This window comes from Lissotriton helveticus, chromosome 1_1 (assembly GCF_964261635.1).
Source record: "Lissotriton helveticus chromosome 1_1, aLisHel1.1, whole genome shotgun sequence".
In the NCBI taxonomy this organism is placed as follows: domain Eukaryota; kingdom Metazoa; phylum Chordata; class Amphibia; order Caudata; family Salamandridae; genus Lissotriton; species Lissotriton helveticus.
The window spans coordinates 840,954,848-840,976,355 of record NC_136057.1 but is presented as its reverse complement, the minus strand read 5'-3'; positions in this window follow the sequence as shown (position 1 = coordinate 840,976,355).

Here is a 21,508-nt window from a genome sequence, read left to right as displayed (position 1 = left end):
CCCAGAAGCACTTGGAAGCCATTGTTGGATGACCTTCACCTAACAGGTAGGTAGCCATCTTCCCTGGGAGTGTTGTCTGTGGGTGGGAGGCCTGCACTACTACTCTCACCATGCCCCCTGTCCCACAGCATCAGCAATATGGAGCCCTCCCCCACCCTGAAGCAGTTGGAAGCCTTTGAATGGATCCCCCTCATTTAACAGGTAGGTAGACATCTTCCCTGTGAGTGTTGTCTGTGGGTGGGAGGCCTGCACTACTATTCCCACCATGCCCCCTGTCCCACACCTCAGCAGAAAGGAGCACCACCCCCACCCTGAAGCAGTTGGAAGCCAATGTATGGATCACCCTCACCTAACAGGCAGGTAGCCATCTTCCCTGGGGGCTGTTTAGAGGTGTGAGGGCTGCCCTACTACTCCCACCATGCCCCCTGTCCCACACCTCAGCAGGCAGGAGCACCAACCCCCCACCCCACACAGAAGCACTTAGAAGCCATTGAATTGTTCACCTTCACCTAACATGTAGGTAGCCATTTTCCCTGGGAGGGCTGTTTGGGAATGTGAGGCCTGCCCTACTACTCTCATCATGCCCCCTGCCCCACAGCATCAGCAAGATTGAGCCCTCCCCCCACCCCACCCAGAAGCACATGGAAGACATTGTATGGATCACACACACCTAACAGGTAGGTAGCCATTTTCCCTGGGAGGGTTGTTTGGGAATGTGAGGCCTGCCCTACTACTCCCACCATGCCCCCTGTCCCACAGCATCAGCAAGATGGAGCCCTCCCCCCCACCCCACCCCACACAGAAGCACTTGAAAGCCATTGCAGTACACCCAACAAACTCACAGCTAGGTAGCCATCTTGCCATGGAGTGTTATCTGTAGGTGGGAGGCCTGCACTACTACTCCCACCATGCCCCCTGGACCACACCTCAGCAATGGAGGAGCACCACCCCTATCAAGGAGCAGTTGGAATCCATTGAAGTATACCCAACGAACCCACAGTTAGGTAGCCATCTTGCCATGGAGTGTTGTTTGTGGGTGGGAGACCTGTACTACTACTCCCACCATGCCCCCTGTCCCACACCTGAGCAGGAACGAGCACCACCCCCACCCTGAAGCAGTTGGAATGCCATTGTATGGATCACCCTCACCTAACAGGTAGGTAGCCATCTTCCCTGGGAGGGCTGTTTGGGTGTGGGAGACCTGCAACACTACTACTACCATGCCCCCTGGCCCACACCTGAGCAGGAAGAAGTACCATCTCCACCCTGAAGCAGTTGGAAGCCATTGTATGGATCACCCTCACCTAACAGGTAGGTAGCCATCTTCCCTGGGAGGGCTATTTGGGTGTGGGAGGCCTGCGCCACTACTACTACCATGCCCCCTGGCCTACACCTGATCAGGGAAGGAGCACCACCCCCACCCTGAAGCAGTTGGAAGCCATTGTATGGATCACCCTCAACTAACAGGTAGGTAGCCATCTTCCCTGGGAGGGATGTTTGGGTGTGGGAGGCCTGCACCACTACTACCACCATGTCCCCTGGCCCACAGCACACAGACCAGCAGGATGGAGCACTACCCCCACCCCACCCAGAAGCATGTGTCAGCCTATTACAGAACCCACATCAAACTCACAGGTAGGTAGCCTTCTTCCCTGGGAGGGCTGCCTGTGGGTGGGAGGCCTGTACTACCACTATCACCATGTACCCTTGTCCCACGGCCCAACAGGATGCAGCGCACAATAGCACCCAGATGCATGTGGCACATAATGACCCACCTCCAACAAACTAACAGGTAGGTACACACATCATGCTGTTTCATTACACCACTGAGCAGGATGGAAGCCTCCAACATGCATACACAGATGTCTCACATCACAAAACAGAATATGAGTATGTAACAGGTAAGTAGCCAGTACCAGCACCCACAAATTTGTCCCAAAGAAATTAGGCAATATGACAACACCAGACCTCCCACTGCCCAAATATGCACACATAGCCCATTGCCACGCACAGTGTGCACAAAGCAAGGCAAAGGTAACAGTCACAGCTCCTAAAGTGTCACACACAAATGCAGATGTAGAATAAAGTCTGGGAACAAACATGCAAATCACCTCTAGACATGTGTATTGCCATGGGGCCAGAGCTATAAGACCCATTCAAAATATAAGAAAGCATATGTGGTGCTACAAATCAAGATATGCACATTACATGACAAAGGTAAACAGGAGATGACAATGGCCAGTCCATGACCACAAGTAAACATCTGCCAGGTCAGACAAATCAACTAAGAGTCCCAAGTCAGAAACATGTTGTGCCAATCCCTAGATGGCAACAGGTCCCTGTAATCATAAATTAAGCATGGGTTGCATGGTATGCATTGACACCTCACACCATGGACAAGTAATGCATGTACCACTGCATCATGTCAGGAGGCACAGAAGTGCACATTGGTAAATATGTGATGATCAGTCTAGTATACAAACAGTGAATGACACAGAGCTAACACAGAGCTTGTTGGGTGCCCTACAATGACCATTTCCCACCTGATCCACAGGTGACCAAGAACTGCAGAAGACAACACCAGCAACCTGCAAAGCCAGTCTCCCTCCCCCTGACATGGACTCTCGGATGTTGACTTCCAGGATCCTCTGGACGATAAGCTCAAAGCTGGCCCATCTGCTGTGCCAGGGAGCAACAGGTCCCAGGACCTCATCGTCCCACCCACCACATCTGCTGCAATAACAACCTCACTGCAGACCCCTGCTGTTACGGCCTGTGCGTCCACCGCCAATACCACCAGTGCTGCCTGCATCACCCTCCCTGTCCCTGAGGATGACCAGCCCACACCACCCACTGAGGGCGGCAGGGAGAGGATGCAGGTGCACACAGTGGTAAGGTAACAGGTCCGTGGCAGCAGGGCAGGGGGGAGGGGCAGGTCACCCACAGACACTAGGAGGCAGGGACCGAATCCCTGGACCACATCACCAGAGTCCTTGGTGCTTATGAACAGGCCCAGGGAAAAACGGGCCGGTCGGATGAACTGTACGCGAGCTCATCTGGCTGATGAGATCCATCGACACCCGCATGGGACAAATGGTGGACCTCATGGCCCAGCAAGTGGCATTACTAAGGGACAGGCCTGTGCCACAACCAACACCTTCATCTCCCTCTGGTTGGCCACAGGATGACAGTTCACCATCCTCCCCTTCGGCCACAGAGAGGGGTGGGTCCTCAGATGCCACTGGCACTACAGCAGGGCCCACACCTGCCAAGCGACCAAGGGGCCATCCTAAGAAGAGCCTGGGAGTATCTGGAGGCAAAGCACCTGCAAAACGCCTGTCACGGAACCAGCCCTGATGGCAACCCTCTTAACCAATGCATTGACCATTTGGACTGTCCTTTCCTTGGGAATGGCATATGTTTTTTGGACTGGATCACCACACCAATGAGGTGACTACTCTACTATCTCATTTTGCATGACAGTCAACTCACCGCTTCACCACAACCTCAATGGAAATATACACCCCCTCACATGTCAACATTGAAAAATAAAAAACCTTATACACATGTTGTGTGTCATCTCTGTATTTATTGCAAGATGTACAGTCTGTGTGGTGTTGTGTTGTGCACTGACAAACATGCTGTCTCCAGGGGGAAGGTGTGTGTCCCGATGTCACAGGGGTCCCTGCCTGCAGTTGTAGGTATGAGTGAACTGTGTTGTGTTGTCAGCCATCCAGTGAAGCAGTAGGTTGGTCATGCCAGATTGCTTGACTGAGTGGCTGTGTGTGCCACTGTTGTCCATCTCAGTGTGATGCCCAGCACAGTGCCCGCCCACAAATTCAAGGACACATTACTTCACTTTCTGTGTATTTCCTAGGTATTTTCTCATTGCACTCCAGCTATGCGCCATCTCAGCTCTCTAGATTGCACACGACCGGCCTTGTGTTGAGGAATTCCTGTTTGTGAGTATTGTCCCTCAATGCAACACCCATGACAAAGTTATCTATTCACAGGGCAGGGACATTGAGTGTTGCACAGTCTTGGACACAGAGAGTCCACCCCCAGACACAGGTTGATATGTGATGTATGTGTTTCTCTACCCAAAAATGCACTGGAGATGTGTGCAGGCCACATATGGGTTTCAATGCTGGCATCCTGGATGTGTGTGAGATGTGCAGGGACTATGTTCCCCCTCACAAATACATGCAATCACATCAGCCTATCCCATGCAGATGTCCCATGTGAGATGTACCCTAGTCTCTGATGGACATATCGTTGAATTTGTAATGAGTATGTATCTTGCTGCAATACTGATGGATGTTGGTACATTACACTGTCTCATTGATCATTTCCCCCTCTTGTCTCCCATGCCTGCAGCTCAAGGTACACCAGCGTAAGGCCGTGTGGAGGGCCATTCTGCCAAGGTGCAAGCTCTGGGGGTCTCTAACCGACGGCGCACCCACTACCACAAGAGGTGGGACGACATCAGCCGGCTGGCAAAGAATGTGGCAGAGATGACCTTGAGGCTGCTTCCTCGCACTGGGCATTTGGCACGGTGCAGAATAACACCCCTAATTACCCGCATCTTGGCGGTGACCCAGCCTGAGCTGGATGCGCGTTTGAAGGAGCATCAGCAGCAAGGCAGGGGTGAGTATTTGGGGAGGGTGACTTTGGCTGGGATTTGCAGCATGTGTACAGAGCCTGTGCCGGCGCTGGCCTGTGTGATGTTGGTGGTGTGATGCAGTGGCATGTAAGTGGCTGCTGGGCTGGGTGCCAGTGTCATGCATTTGCCCTACCTGTACTTACAAAGGTAATTCACCATGCTGTGCATTGCCATTGCAGTCTGAGTTGTGTTCGGTTCTACAGGTTTCTTCAGCATTGTGGTAGTCTGGGAAATCACATTGGGAGTGTATGGCAGTGTTCCTAATCTGAGTGTGACTTCATCAATGCGTCCATTGCATGCACCCAGATAGTTGAGGCCTAGACATCTGACAACAATGTGCACCAGTCTGTGGGCCCCAAAGTACAACATGGTGGTTGGCAAGGGCTCTTCGCCATTGTGGACTGTCATGTTGTAGTCTGTGTCTGTGTTGTCCCCTCCTGTTCCATCAAGATCTGTCAGTGGAACTAGTGGTGCCGGAGGGGCACAGCCAGAACATGAGAACAATGGAAAAAAGGCCTATTATGCAAAGTGTGGATTCAAATATAAAGTATGAATTAAAAGGTGTATAATGATGGAGTGAATACGATGAAAAACAATGAACTTATGGTTTACAAATGAGTAATACATGGCCCCCAAGATGTTGACAGTTAGCAGTGCGACTATTTTGGGCGAGAGAACGCCGCTACCCTTGAAGTTGTTTACTACACAGGTGCCGTTTGGGCAGAGCACCTTCTCAGTCTACACACTTTCGTTGGATAATTATAGATAAATTGGATTAAAATGTGAAGATAAGGAGTGCATCTAATCCGTTAATTAATCATTTCATGAAGACTGCCCTGAACTGGAATAGGCCCCACAGTAATTTAAAAGTGAAATAAAGAAAAGGGAAATTGACCTGAGCCCACATGTCCGGGGAAACATCTTGGATTCGTTGCACAAGTCAGCGTTGATATTAGATGTAAACAAACTTGATAAACTTTCAAAAAAACAAATGCACAATGTGGTGATCAGCAGTAATAATTTTTCGAGAGTGTTCATCAGCAGTTACTGTGGTACATGGAGTTTCGTGATTGAGACCAATTTACATGGATCCTCAGAGTTCACTGCATTATGGGAAATCTAGTTTCTGGTTGTAAAACAGCACTAGCAGTACTGATGGCGGGAGTAGCTAGTGTAGAGGGCCAATCAGGGAGGCAACATACCTGTGAAATAGGGGAGGGTTAAGGAAGCGAACAATCACATTGTGGACGGCAGAGGAAACCTGATGGTTTTAAACGTCCATGGCAGGTACGGCACTAGCAGTTTTGAATGTCATGGTTGAGGGGTAACAGCGTAGTTAATGATGTAGCCACTCAAGAGGGCATGTAAGGTATGAGTGGATTGTTGGTAAACCGGAGCTAGAGGGAAAGCACAAGTTTTAGTGAAGGTGTGCGGGATAAACAAAGCAGCGAGAGTATCAGTTTAAACAAGATGTGCAAAGTAAAGTGATCTATACTCAGGTAAAAGGTTATTAGGTTGAAATGAGGGGCACAGTGGGTGTGAACAGTTGCACGAACGGTTGGATGTAGGTGGGAATAGACAGCAGGAGCTATATTAGATTAAAGGGCTAAAGGCTCCACATGTCTGCTGATATAGCGCTTGGTATGTAGGTTGCGAGCAGGAAGGAAAAGAGACCGTTTAGTAATACACGTGTGATCAAGGGAGAGGAGTTTAGAGAGAGTGGTTCTTTTTGGGATTGGAGGCTTTCATTGGTACTGGCTATGAAGGGATTGAGCATGGGGGGACATGTGAGGGTTGTACAGTATTATGGCGTTTGAACAAATTAAATAATGAATACTAATCCGAAATGTAAATCTGCATAAGATGTATGTTAGTCATGGTGTAAATGGTCATTGTTTGTATTGTTGTTTTTTTATAGTGATCTCTGATGAAGGGCGTTGGTCGCCCGAAATGCATTGGGCTTTTTTAATAAATAGACTGCCATAGACGAATTTGGCATTTGTCATGTTCTTGCATGAGGTCTGGAGGGGCACAGCGAGAACATAAGAAACATGGAAAAAAGGCCTTTTATGCAGAGTGTGGATTGAAATATAAAGTATGAATTAAAAGGCGTATAACGATGGAGTAAATACAATGAAAAACAATGAACTTATGGTTTACAAATGAGTAATACATGGCCGCCAAGATGGCGCAAGGTAGCAGTGCGACTATTTGGGGCGAGAGGACGCCCCTCCCCTTGAAGTTGTTTACTACACAGGTGCCGTTTGGACAGGGCACCTTCTCAGTCTGCACGCATTTGTTATATACTTATGGATACATTGGATTAAAATGGGAAGATAAGGAGTGCATCTCATCTGTTAATTAATCATTACAAGTGGTGTGCCCCCATCATGTCCCTAGCAAGTTGTGTGTCTGGTTGAATAGAGCCACAAGCAGGGTGTTGTGCTGAGTGGCCCTCACATGGCTCAATCATGACTAACAATCTCGGTTCCACGCACTGTTTGGGTCTATGTAGTGAGTTGCTGCAATGTATTTGCAGAGGGTGGTGTGCAACATGTGTATTTGGTCATCTTTTGTAATGCATTGCTTGCATAGGTTTGTGGTGTTGCTGCCACTGACATAACCCTGCATCTCTCTCTCTTGCAGAATCTCCTGTGGTCACGGAGGGACAGGAGCCAGACACCAGTGGGGGTGAAAGTAGTAAAACAGCTGAACAGGAGCCCAGTGACACAGATGTCACCAGCGCCTCAGAGTGGGACCAGAGTCTGCAGGAGGAATCCCAGCCTGAGACGCAAAGTACCACATCATCTGATTCCAACAGGGATGTTGGCGGGCACAGGGAACGGGGACTCTGCATCATCTTCAACCACGCAGCGGCCAACCACTTCCTCTGGTGCTGCCCATGTCCTGCTCAGTAAGAGGGGTTGAGCTTCCTTCACACCTGGCACCGCTGCCCATGCCCCTGGTCTCCCAGCTGCCATCAGTGCTGAGTCTGTGGAGCATTTGCGCCAGCTGTGTGTAGGCCAGACAGCTCTCCTCAATGCCTTCATTGACCATGACAAACAATTGGCCCAGGTGGTTGCTTTCATGGAGGGCATACATTCAGACGAGGATGGGCTGCACCGGACTGTCCAGGCTTTGTTCTCCACAGTGATGTCTGCCCTCCACAGGCACATACTCCCAGTCCAGCTCCGGGGCCTTTGTCCACCACCCAGGTTGTGGCCACGTCTGACGAAAGTCACCACGGTCCACAGACCTCACAGTCACGATACAGCACACGGAGCACACAGCAGCAATAACCCAAGCGGTCCCGTCCGCAGACACCATCCCCACAGAAGAGCAAAGCCACCCCAGAGCGCAAAGACAAAAGCCCATCAGGCAACACCAAAGCCCAAACACCAAGGAAGCAGACCTCCAGCTCATATGCCTCAGAGGCATCCCCAGCCAAGGACTCTCCTGTCCCTAAAGCATCTCAAAAAGAGAAACATACAGTTTCTGTGCTCACTGAGAAGGTGGTGCTTGGCATGGGTACACCTAAGAAGGGCTTAACGGCAGATTCACCCACCACCTCGACTCCCATTCCAAGCCCAGTGAAGCAGGGGAAGGAGGGCACTAAAGGGGTAACACCAAGTAAACATGGGATAGAGGGGCAATGGCGAGTCCAGGGAAAGCGTTCCGCTGGATCCACCACATCCCCAGAGGGATTGCCAGCATCTGCACCTGATGCAGCTTTGGTGGTGTGTGTGCCTGTTGTGTCCACACCACTTTCCATTAATCCCAGGACAGGGGAGCCATTTAGAATCCCCAAGAAGTGGAAAGGCACCCCTCCACAATCTCCCAACCACACTGTGTCTCACTTCAGCATGACTCCACCTCCACGTGCCACTACACCACCTGGTCCAAGCAGCCCTCCGGCTTCCCAAGCCACTGATAGCTCTACCTCAGCTGGGCAGCTCTCTGTTCCTACTGTTCCCGAGACACAGCCAGCTCCCAGTCTGCCAGACAGCCAAGTCTGAGTGGTAGTCCCCCTCATACACCTGTCTCTCACACAGGTTGGCCTGTACTGCCCATTGTTACCCCCTGACTATGTACAGTCACACTATACCCTGTGCAGCCTGTCATGTACTCGCTCTGCACCCTGAACTGGCCACTGGCCTTCCTGTTTTTCCCTTGCCTATGCAGATTCTCATGTACTCACTCTGCTCTTGGCCCTGGACCCTGGCCTTGTTACTCTTTGCTGTGTTGGACTATTCCCTTTGCAGCCTCTCATGTGCTCGCTCTGCACCCTGAACTGGCCACTGGCCTCCCTGTTTTGCCCTTGCCTGTGCAGATTCTCATGTACTCACTCTGCTCCTGGCCCTGGACACGGGCCTTGTTGCTCTTTGCTGTGTTGGACTATTCCCTGTGCAGCCTCTCATGTACTCGCTCTGCACCCTGAACTGGCCACTGGCCTTCCTGTTTTGCCCCTGCCTGTGCAGATTCTCATGGATATGCTCTGTATTTTGTGCCTTGCTCTTCCCTACTGTTGGTGCCTATCTGTGCAATATGTGAATAAAGACAGTCTGTTTTGTCAGTGTACTTACTAAATAAAGTTATTTTGGTGTGTGTATATGGTTGACTGTGCCCCATACTCTGTGTGCCACTTCAACATTGCCAATGTTTTTGCTCGCCTACTCATTTTTTACAGAGGTGACAGGGACTTCAGTTCTTCCTGACACTGATACTTGTGGGGTCTATGATGTCAATTTTACCCGTGATGCAGTTGTCATTTACATGATTTGTTGATGTTAGCTATATTCTTCACATGTCAGGTTGGGGGGCACTGCCAGCACAGAGTGTGATTCTGTCCACAGGTTTGCAGGCAGGCTGATCAGTGTCATCATGTATATGTGTTCTTCCTTTATGTGTGCCCAGCAGTGTATGTGTGTGGTCATCTTGTGATGGCCAGTCATCCTGGTCCCATGATCTACCTTAGATGTGTGTTCTTGTGTAGTCAAGAAGTGTGCAGTGTGAAGGGGGTGACTCTGTAGTGAGTGTTGATGTGTGTGTGCGCCCCTGCATTGTCAACTACACACATGTGTCACCCATGAGTTGTGTGCCTGTTGCTCGGATTGTTCAGCCCTGTGGATGTGGTTGTATGCACAAGTGTGAGTTGTATGTTGTGCACTGTGCAGTGTGTTGGTGTGTCCATGCAGTTCTGTCTGACTCCTACTTGTTCTTTTTGTCACTTGTGAGTATGCAGAGTGTGTGAGTGGCATGTCAGTGTTGTGTTTTATTGTTTATCCATGTGTCTTGATGCTGTTTGTGTAGACTGTGCAGACCTGCTGCTCCACACTGCCATTGTGGTTGTGTTTTCTCATGCATTGCTATTACATGGTGCTTTTGTGCCTCCAGTATGGCATGTTGTGTGTGGTGTCATGCCATACCCTATCTGTGCTTTGGATGCCTACCCATTGTGGGTCTGCACTCCCTCTATTTGTGTATGGTGCACTCATGTCGTGTCCACTACTGACATGCAGTACACTCCACTTAGATGTCAGCTGTCCCCTCGTTTTACATGTGTGTGTGCCTCCTCGTCACTTTATTTGTGACACTGTGCTTTTTGATGCAGTTATTTGGCCAGGAGCAATGTGCCACTCAGGATATTTCACCACTTGTTTATTTGTGATGTTCTTGTGCTGTTTGTCAGTCATGGTTGCTCATCTGCTGTTAACCTGTGTGTGCTGCCCAGTCCTCAGGTCAAGTTGATTCAATCGTTATATCCCAGACTTGTGCATCTGTTGTTGTTGTGTTGGGTGCATGTGTGTTGGCTGTGGTATTGCTTCACTTCCTGGGTGTGGTGTTGTCTTTGTGCTGTGCTGATTTGGGTTGTGTAGGCTGATGTTGTGTCACTCATGTCTGTGTGTGACTGCTGTGCTTGGTGTGCACACACTGCTTTTTGTGCGTGCAGTGCTGTGTGTGTATGTTGCCTTGTCATTGCCTGGTATGCATTCCCTGAAGTTCTATTGTGTTTGCTCTGTGATTTTCTTGCCTGTGCATCTGTTGTTTGTTTGATGTGGCTGTGTAGTTATGTGATGGTGCACTTCTTGTGTATTTTGTGGTCTGTTGTCTGCATTTTTCCTGAGTGATGAGGTTGTGCACTCCTGTTGTGTCTGTGCTCCCATTGCCTATCCACAGTTTGGCTGCACAGGGCATGTTTTCTTTGTGGTTCTGTGTGTGTTTCTGTTGGGTTATGTGTTTGTGTGTTGTTTTTATGCAGACATTTGTTCTGGCATCCCTGTGTGTGTGATGTTTGTGGCTACACCCAGGGTGTATGTTTGTTTGTGTGTATGGACTGGCAAGTATTACCAGCCATCAGTGTGTTTGGCACTTGTGTTGTGTGCTGCTGGTGTGAGGTGGGTATGTATGTAAATTCCTCCTGATGTTTTGCAGTCTTGGGGTGTGTCAATGGGCCCTGTGTGTTGGGCTCCTGGTGTACTCCTGTGAAGTAGTTGTATGCATGTGTGGCTGTTCACAGTTTCGCTTCAGGGCCTTCCTTTCTTCCTTGTGCCTATACATGGTTTGCCTTGCTGTCTCCCTGTGTTGTTGAACTGTGATGTCTGTGGTTAGACATCACTGACTGTAGCAGCCACGTGTGGTTTGATGGTCTGAGGGTGTGCATCCCACTTTGGCTTTCCTATTTGTTGTGCTCCATTGCTGTTGTCATTTGGGGTGTGTATGTATCTGTGACAGTGTGTGGTATGTATGTGTGACTATGCAGGCTGTGTGTCCATTTGTATGTTTGTTCCTTGTATGTGTTCATTTGGTGCTTGCACTCATTTTTGTTTCTCAGAGTGCGGTGGTGTTGTGGTGTATGGGTTTCCCTGGCCCTGTGCTTCTGTGCTGTGTGTTGTGTGGTCCTGTGCAGCCACTCCTGCTGTGGTTGTCTCCCTGGTTGCTTGTTGTGTGGTGCAGGGTGGGGTTGTCTTGTTTTTGTGCATGGGGGTGCACATTAGGGGCACATGGCTTATGCCAGCATGGGGTGTGCCAATGTGTGGTGGAAGGAGGTGTGACTGTTTGGTGTTTGTGCACTGCCCATGCCTTTGGCTGCTCCTGCCTTCTGCTTTGTGCGCATGTATTCCCTTGTCTTTACCACTGCAGTGACGTGACCGGGATATTGCTGCATGGTTGTGGAAGATGTGTATCCAGGACGCGGAGGGGTGACTTGGTGGAAGATGGGTCATGTGTGGGTGCCCTTGTGAATGTGTTTCTGTCCTCAGCAGGGTGTCTGATGCGGATTTGGACCCTGTTTCAGACGATGTGTTGTGTGTTATATTTGTGTAATTGCGCACCTGTGGCGGCTTCCATGGCGGGCCATGATTTGCTGGTGACGTGTCAGGTACAGCACCGGAAGGGCATGTAGATCTGGGTCCATAGCGGTCGTGACCGGGTGGTGTTCACCGGGACTCTGGTTTCACGCTCCGCAGTCGAGCTTCCGCCATCTCTGGTTGGGCTGTGTCTCCGCTGCGGTGCGTATGCTTGTTTGGGGCATCCTAATTTGTGGAGCGGGGCGGACGTCATTCCGCGCGGCGATGAGTTTCCATTGGTTCCCACCGCTGTGGTGGTGGGCACATTTTGATGGTGGTGGGCGTCGCTCCGCGGCGGACGGGAAATGGTCTCTGTTTGGCCATACTAATATGGCGGACGTCAGTACCGCTGCTCGCGGGCGGAAAAATGCATTTTTCCGCACCGCCGGCACCGCAGTTGTGCCACCTCCCGACATCCTAGTGGACCCCTATGTCTTTTGTATTAATAGCAGGGGCTACAAAAAAGAAAAGGTACCGTACTTTCGCACGGAAGCGCAGAAAATTGAGGTAGTGGACTCTTTCTCCTACTTGGGTATCCCTTTTGATAAAGATCTGTCGTGGGCAAAATTGATGGAGGGAAGAAAGATGGTGATGGAGAGGGGAATTGTTGCCATAAAATGCTTTGCTAGAAAATCGGGTGTTAAACCCTTATTACCGATAAAAAACTTTTACCAGGCTAGAGGTAAAGCAGCAGCGACCTACGGAGCTGTGATGTGGGGTATAGTTGCATCACTACAAATTACTGCGAATGTATTTTTCAAATCAGGAGTGGGTTCACCTACCTCCTTTACAAAGGGTATTTTACACTCTGAACTGGACCTACTTTATATCTCAGACTACACACAGTTAGCCCCACTTCTCTGGCATTCAATCTGGAGGAGAGACTCAGTTCTACTGACTCAATCAATATTAAGGAGCTGCCTAGCGATGGACAATCGGAAAAGGTCTAGGTGGCTTAGTTATGTAGAGTCAGTGCTAAGGAAGTTTGGTCTCCACAAACTCTTTAAAGACCCCCTAGCCTGTAAGAAGGTCTCCAAACAGAGGATTAGTGATTTGTTCATGTTGATGGCCGAGTATAAACGCAAGGAACACTATAAAGAGAAATGTGTAGCTCGGGCATATGGGCGAAACCCACCATTAATTGAAGGAGGTTTCTCTTTTCTAGTAAATGTAAATTAGATGCTACATAGATTCATATTACTGAGGTTTTGCACTAACCTGATTCCCCTTATGTTAGGTTACCCTGAAAAAACATATAATCACGCCGATTTAAGTGCGTGCCCATGAGATAGCCTATCACCTCAAACGGAATTGCATATACTTTTATTTTACAGCGTATACAAGAAGGAAAGGAATGTCCACCTTAAACCAATATTAAAGAAAATGAATTTTAAGCAGTGCCGGGTAGCATTATATTTTCTAAAAACATTCCCTGACCCTTTGGTTTGTTATTCAGTTGCGTCATTCCTATGGGCTTGCATGCGGAAGAGGAAAGGGGCAGCGCGTAGCATACTGAGTTTGTAAAACAATACTACAAGTATTTAGATTTAGTATATGAAATGGTTTCTTTCTTAACATTTTTTTGTATCTTCGTCTTTATCCTAGAATTGCTATGAAATATCTGTAACTTTAAAGATAGAATCTCAAAATAATTTTAATGTGATTTATTTATATGTGCTTTTATGATCCTTTTAACATGATCGAATAAAGATGAATTGATGATGATGATGATAATTATATACATTATTTATTGTATCAATTCTTTTATTTATTTTCTTTTTTCAATTGTTAAATATTTGATCAGTTTATGTAATTATTATGTTGAGCTAATTGATTTTATATTTATTAATTGTTTAGATTTTAAAAGGTTTTTATAATTTATATATAATTTGATATTAATCTATGTTTTCATTATGTTATTTCTTATCATTGTATTTGTTTATTGGTGTTTCTTTATGGGTAGTATGAACAGAAGTGTTTTAATTTAATATATTTGTAATTTTCTTTTTTTTAAATCCTTTTATCTGTATTATACATTTTTTATTTTAAATATAATTCTATTTCTTTTATATTGAATGAACAAATGTATTTTTTGAAATATGTTTGAAATATATTGGCTACTAAATGTTTTATTTAAAACATTTAGGAGTAGTAATAGTAAATCCAACCCCTCCAAAGCCCAACACTTCCCCTGCTTTTGCTTAAGCTGTTGTGGGAATAGTTTCTCTGACCCCTCCAAAGTCCAACACTTTCCATACATTTGTTTACATTGGAGTGGAATAGTAAATTTGACCCCACCAAAGTCTAACACTTTCCTTATGTTAGCTTATATTAGAGGGGGGATAGTAAATCTAACCCCTCTAAAGTCCAACACGTTCCCTACTGTTGTTTAAATTCAGTGGGAATTGTAAATTCAACACCTCAAGAGTACAACAATTCCAAGATTTTTGTAAACAGTGGAGGGTGAATAGTAAATGTTGACCCCTCCAAAGTTGAGCACTTTCCCTACTTTTACTTATGTTGGAATGGGAATAGTAATTTTGACCTCACCAAAGTGCAACACTTTCCCTACTTTAGCTTGCATTGGAGTGGGAATAGTAAATCAAACCCCTCTATATTCCAACACTTTCCCTACTGCTGTTTAGATAGGAATGTGACTAGTAAATCTGACCCCTCCAAAATACATTACCTTTCCTATATTTGCTTACTATGGAGTGGGAGGAGAAAACATGATAAAACTAAAGTCTGCACTTTTCCTACTTTTGCTTACATTGGAATGGGAATAGTAAATATAAGCCCTCTAAAGTCCACCATTTCAATTACTTTTGATCAAATTTGAATGGGACTAGTAAATCTGACCCCTCCAAAATCCAAGACTTTCCCAACTTTAGTTTACCTTGGGTGAGAATGGTAAATCTGACCCCACCAACCCCAACACTTTGCCTACTTTTTCTTACATTGAAGTGAGAATAGTATGGCTGATCTCCTCAAAGTCCAACACTTTCCCTACTGTTGCTCAGATTGAGTAGGAATAGTAAATCTAACACACTTTTCCAACTCTTGCTCACATTGGAGTGGGAATAGTAAAAGTGATTGTTAGGCTTGTCATCCTGAGGGTGGTCTTCCCCCATTGTTTTTTCCAGCTTACACCCTGATTTGCGGATTTATTTTGTCGGCCTTAGCACTCTGACCACTTTACCACTTCCGATCAGTGCTAAAGTGCATGTGTTTCTATCCTAAACAGGGTAATATTGGTGTAGACACAATTGGCATATTTAGTTTACTTATAGGTCCCTTGTACAGTAGTATACCATATACCCTTGGCTTATAAATGAAATGCTACTAGAGGGTCTGCAGCACTGGTTGTGCCACCTACACCAGTAGCCTTTCATACTTGTCTCAGACCTGCTACTATAGGGTCTGTGGGTGCAGTTTACTGCCACTTTGACTTTGCATTTAAAACCCTGTGCTAAGTGTTAAATTCCCCTTCTATTACATATACAACACTACTAAGGTAGGCCCCAGCTAGCCCATATGGAAGGGTGCTGTGTAAGTAAAAGGTAGGACATGTACTTGTTGTGTATGTCCTGGTAGTGACACAACTCGTTTTTCACTACTGTTAGGCCTACTCCTCTCACAGGTTACCCTTTGGAAATCCTTAATACACTTTTAAGCTGTAATTCCTCATTGGAAAGGAGTAGTTGCATCATGTTTTATATCTTTGGCATGGTAATGATAAATCCTCTTTACTGGTAAAGTTGTATTTAACATTACCATTTTAGGAAAATGTCACTTTTAGAAAGTGGACATTTCTCTGCTCTTACTGCTCTGTGCGCCTGGAGACTGTCCCCAATACACGTCTGGAGTGGATGACAGCTACACTTTGTGCATTCCTTCCAGACAGCCACAAAAAACATGAAGGTTAGGTTTGTCTGCATATTCATCGGTATTCTGATGGCTCCTCCTGAGCAGGAAGGGATGGGGGTGCTGACACTTACTCCTGAATAGGCAGGGTCCTTTTTCCCATGTGAAAGGCTGATTATCTCCTACTGTAATTATGAAGCCAGGGCTGGGAAGAAAGGACCTCTATGCACTTCAAAGACCCTTCTTTGAAGTTACCCCCACTTTAGAGGCACATTTGGGTATAAGTACTGGGTCTCTGACTCCACCAAATCAGACACTTCTTGACCTTCAACTGGACTGCGTCAGAAGAACTGCTTTGCTACATCAAGGATTTACACTCTGCTGGACTGATGACCTGGAAAGACTGCTTTTCTCTTGTGCTGCCCTGCTGCCTGCTGCTCTCTGATCTTGCTGAGGAGAGCTGGTCTCTGCCTTCCAACTGAAGTGATCTCCAAGGGCTCGTTGGCTTGCCTCCTGTTGTTTGTGACTCAGGCCTATCAAACTCTACCCCTGCTCCCGTGCCTGCTTCACAGGTGGTGAACCCAAATACTTTTTACCAGAGAAATTAATGCATCTCCAGTCTGCGTGTAGTAGAACCCGGTGCATCGTCCTCAGAACCATCGAACTTTTAACCAGGCGCTTTGCTTCATGGACCCCACACATCGCCGCACCTGCATGGAGAAAATCGATGCATCACCTCGACTGTAGGCTTGACATTGACACATCGCTTGTCTGCATCCCACATCTCGCTGTTACGACCAGGATCATTGTACTCTGTTCACTGGGCCTGCGTAGCTCTTGTCCCCGGCCTGCACTCCATTGTGATCGGCCTGAACTGTTGACTTTGCCCCGGCCTAGCCTGACTAAATAACCCTTGTAGGTGTGTAGTATAGCACTCGTGCTTGAGATTCCATGTTGCATAGTATTCGGTGAAAGAACTCCAGAGCAGCAGTTTGATCCTGGAGTGCGATGGAGAAGGTGTATGCATCCTTTGCACTTAAGGAATAAACTTCTTTGATGAAGATTTACAGTGTCCGTGTATTACACAATACTACAAGAAGCTTATATCTTATAAGTATTAGAACTTGTTTTATCCTTTAAAAAATCAGATCTCAACTTCTACTTTTTGTTATTTTGGTCTTGATTTATTGATAAACGTAATATCTATTTCTCTTAACCTGTGAAGAGTCTTTGTGTGGGTTTTCATTGCGTTACTGTGTGTGTGTTTCAAAAATACTTTACTCGTTGTCGCTAAGCCTGACTACTCTTTGCCAAGCTACCAGAGGGTGAGCATAGGTTATCTTTTAGAGGGTATCTAGCTTACCGTGACTAGAGTGGCGGTCCCTACTTGGATAGGGTGCATACCTCTGCCAGACAGAGACCCCATTCCCAACAGTGACCCCTTCAAAGTCCAACACTTTCCCTACTTTTGCTCACCTAAGAGTGGAAATAGTAAACCTGATCCCAGCATAATCCAACACTGTTGCCACTTTTGCTTACCTAGCAGTGGGAATAGTAAAACTGTTCCCAGCAAAACCAACACTGTTGCTACTTTTGCTTAAGTGGATTGGGAATAATAACTCTGAGTCATCCAAAATGTCCAACACCTTCCCTACTGTTGCTTAGATTCAGTGGGGATTGTAAATCTAACCCCTCGAAAGTCCAACAATTTCCCTTCCTTTGTTACTGTTTGAGTGGAAATAGATCTGCCTCCTTCAAAGTCCAATGCTTTCCCTACTTTTGCTTACGTTGTCATGGGAATACCAAATCTGACTCCTCCAAAGTACAACACTTTCCCTACTATTGCTCAGGTTGGAGTGGGAGTAGTGCATTTGACCTCTCCAAGTCATAGTTTTTTTTAATTTGATCTTTTTAAGTTGCCGATGCTAAAACAATCTCCCTGGTGCAAATCACTCCTATGAGAGATGTATGAGGCCAGGAGTTGATATTCATGGTCTGTTGGCTAGTACATTGACCAGGATGTTAATGTCAGTATTGTATTCATATGTTGTGCATAGAAGAAGGTCCTTCCTAATTTCTGTATAAATGTAACAATGGATCTGTTAAAATCAGGCAGCACAGCACCAACACAGTTAGTGTATTTGAATAATGCATGGAGTATATGGGACAATTTAGTTTTATCTTATAAAATTCTATTGGGTACTCGTCATTCCCATGTGCTTTCCTTGCTAACAAGTCTCTCATAATATTTTGGATCTCCTTACATGTTATTTCCCCTTCAAGGTGTCCTCTATTGGTTACACTGTAGGCATAAGAATTCGCAGTAGGATCTCTTTCTCCAGCGTTTCATGGTCTCATTGTACAGAGTCAGACAGTCTCCCAAAATATAAACCAAATGTGTTGGTGATACGTAATGGGTGTACAACGAGAACCACTTTATCTTTCCTGAAATAATTCCAGAGAGTCATGGGAAGAAGCAGGGTTTACTGCCATTGGGAGTATACAGAGCCAGTCTATACTGTCTTTCCTTGAGTTCTGATTAGAGCAAAAACGTGTCTGTAATTATTGTTCCTCCCGGATTCTATAGTGCAAAACAGGAAGGTTTTATAAAAACCCTATTTCAACCTTTCCTTTATTGTAAGATGTTGAAGTTTAATCATCAATACATATAGACGGCAAGATCTTTTTGAGTTTTTTTGCAGTACATGAGGCCATTTACATTGTGACAAGGACTTCTCTGTGTGGCTTTTTCCCCACTATCTGAGGCAGGTCATGCTGAGACATAGCGAAACCACTCTAAAGCCAGCATAATTTGGCTCTGTAAGTACATCCTGTGACTCTATCAGGATTGGCTGTAGCTCAAGAATAGTAAAATAGCCACTAACCTCTTCCAGACGCCAAGCGGAGACGATGTGTGATGTTAGCCCCCCTAGTACCCTGAAACACGAACCCCCACAGAGGCTAGATAAATACCTCTGCGTGAATCCGTGCCCCCAGGGAAAAAAAGGGAAAGGGAAAAAAGAATAAAGTAGCTGTGGCTTCGGTGTATCACTCGTGGTCCTGGCCAGCCGTCAGCGAAGACCACACTACAGGAGGACGACAAAGAATGTGTGTCAATAATGCATAGGAAATAACTAAACTGACATATTTTCTATGCTCATCTCCCTACTCACCCTTAGCCCACAGGCTGCCTCTGTAATAACACTCGCTGCTTTATATAAGTATTTAGGAGCAGGATGAGTCCACGGAATCCAATCCCTTCAGAAACATAACCTTTTCCAATGATTTCCAACTATTAACAATCCTTAATCTGCGCATGAAGCTAACAGCACTTTTTTCTTCTTCAATGGTATTTCTTCATACCACACTAAACAATTCTCGGCATTGCTGAAGCCTTTTTCTGACACGATCTTCGTCTTTATCAGGTACAGTCTGATGAAGATAAACAAAAAGGCCAGCCACGGGGGAAAACAGTCTTTCCTTTTTCTGCACAGAACTTGTCACTAGGAAAGCGTTAGAACAGAAGGCGTCTTTACTTCAGGCGCGCCTCTAAAATAAACACTTTCACTGATATCTCGCATGTCTTTTTAAACGCTCCTATGCGTTAAAAGTACATCGGCTACTCGGGGCCTTTTCCAAAGTGAAGAAATATTCACACAAAATAATTATCCGCGTGAGGCTTCCTCTGACAAGAATACCTGACCAGAAACAGAGTCTTTTCCGCAGTCCTTCAGGAAACACAGTTCGATGAATCCATACACTGAAATACAGTTTTTCTTCTTTCTTCAAGCTGAACTCCGGCAGGGAGCACCATCCGCCATTCCAACTCCTCGAGGGAAAATTGACAAGCACCTTCCTGTTCTCTGGGCGGCCCTTAAGAATGCACCGTCTTCTTCCTTCACTAATGTCAACCCTAAGGATGCTGGGACATGTAGTTTTGTACATTTTTTCCTACAGATTGCGCTTTTCTCAGGGCGGCAGATATGATGTTTCCTAATTCGCCAAGAAATCGCTACAGAAGCCCCTCTCGAGGACTGCCGTCCCAGGTGGTCGACCTGGTTTGCCTGGATGCAAAGTATGAAAGTTGTCCACTAGATCAGGACAATGCAAGTTATTCACAGGTTCCCACGTCCTCTCCTCAGGCCCATATCCCTTCCATTCCACCAGATACTGGACTCTACCTCTCAACATACGGGAATCAAGGATGGACTGAACCTCATATTCCTCCTCACCATCAACTTCAATCGGAAGAGGTTTCTCCTGTAATCTCATACCAGGAAGACAAGGTTGGAGAAGAGAAACATGAAACACAGGATGAATCTGCCAAGACACCGGAAGGGAAAGCTTCATAGCCACCGAGTTAATGACCTCCACTATACTATAGGGACCCACATATTTACGGTTTTAGTTTAGACACCCCTTTGATATGGAGATTTTTTGTAGAGAGCCAAACTTTATCCCCCACCATGTAGTTTGGTTCCTCTGTTCTGTGTCTGTCAGCAAATAGTTTCTGAGAGGACTGTGCAGCAGCCAAACTACACTTGGCAGCAATCAATACTGCCCTTAGGTGTGCGTGGTGGTTCATGTATGCTAGGCACGGGGGAACGAACAGGCATATCAAAGGGTAGTGAGTTGGGGTGGTAGCCGTGTAAACAAAAAAAAGGGGAGCAACCCAATGTGGAATGTTGGGCATTATTGTAGGCAAATTCAGCCATCCATATCAACGTAGTCCACTCCAATCCGTTCTGCTGAGTAAAACACCTAAGGTACTGTTCCAATGTCTGGTTCAGGCGTTCCGTCTTTCCATCTGTCTGAGGGTGGTAGCTGGAGGACAGACGGGCATCGATGTCCAAGATCTTGCAAAGCGCCCTCCAAAACCGAGACGTGAACTGTGATCCCGATCTGTAATCAGTACACTAGGAATACCATGAGCTCTCACTATATGCTGAAGGAATACAGCCGCCAGTTCTGCTGAAGTCGGTAAGCCAACCAAGGGTATGAAATGCCCCATTTTTGTCAAATGGTCAACTACAACGAGGATCACTGTTTTTCCATCACAGGGTGGCATTTCAACAATAAAGTCCATGGACACTGTGTGCCACGGTTGAGGAGGGATAGAGAGAGGTTGAAGGAGTCCAACAGGTTTTACGTGGAGAGATTTTCCTTGCACACATATTGCGCAGTTCTTAACATACAGCCGAACATCTTCACGGAGTTGGGGCCACCAAAAAGAACGCTCCAAACTGGCAATAGTTTTATAGATTCCTAGATGTCCACCCAAAGGGGAATCGTGGATCCAAGCCAATACTTGTTGCCGAAGAGGATCAGTCGGAACGTAAATGGCAGTGTGATGATATGCAAGGTGGTCTTTTTCTGAACGATGTTCAGGATCCTTCTGTATCCATTCAAGGACATCCATCTCTGCCACAGCAACTCGTACGTCTTCCAGGAATTCATGAAAGGATAACAAGGCAACTGACCATGCAGGCTCTTCCACCTCCGTAAGTATCAAGGGAGATTCCAAGTCTTCGATCTCTCTCAGTTCTCCTGTTTCACCAATACGAGATAGAGCATCCGCCTTCCCATTTTGTGGTCCTGGTTTGTACTTAATAACAAAGTCAAAATCAGAAAAAAA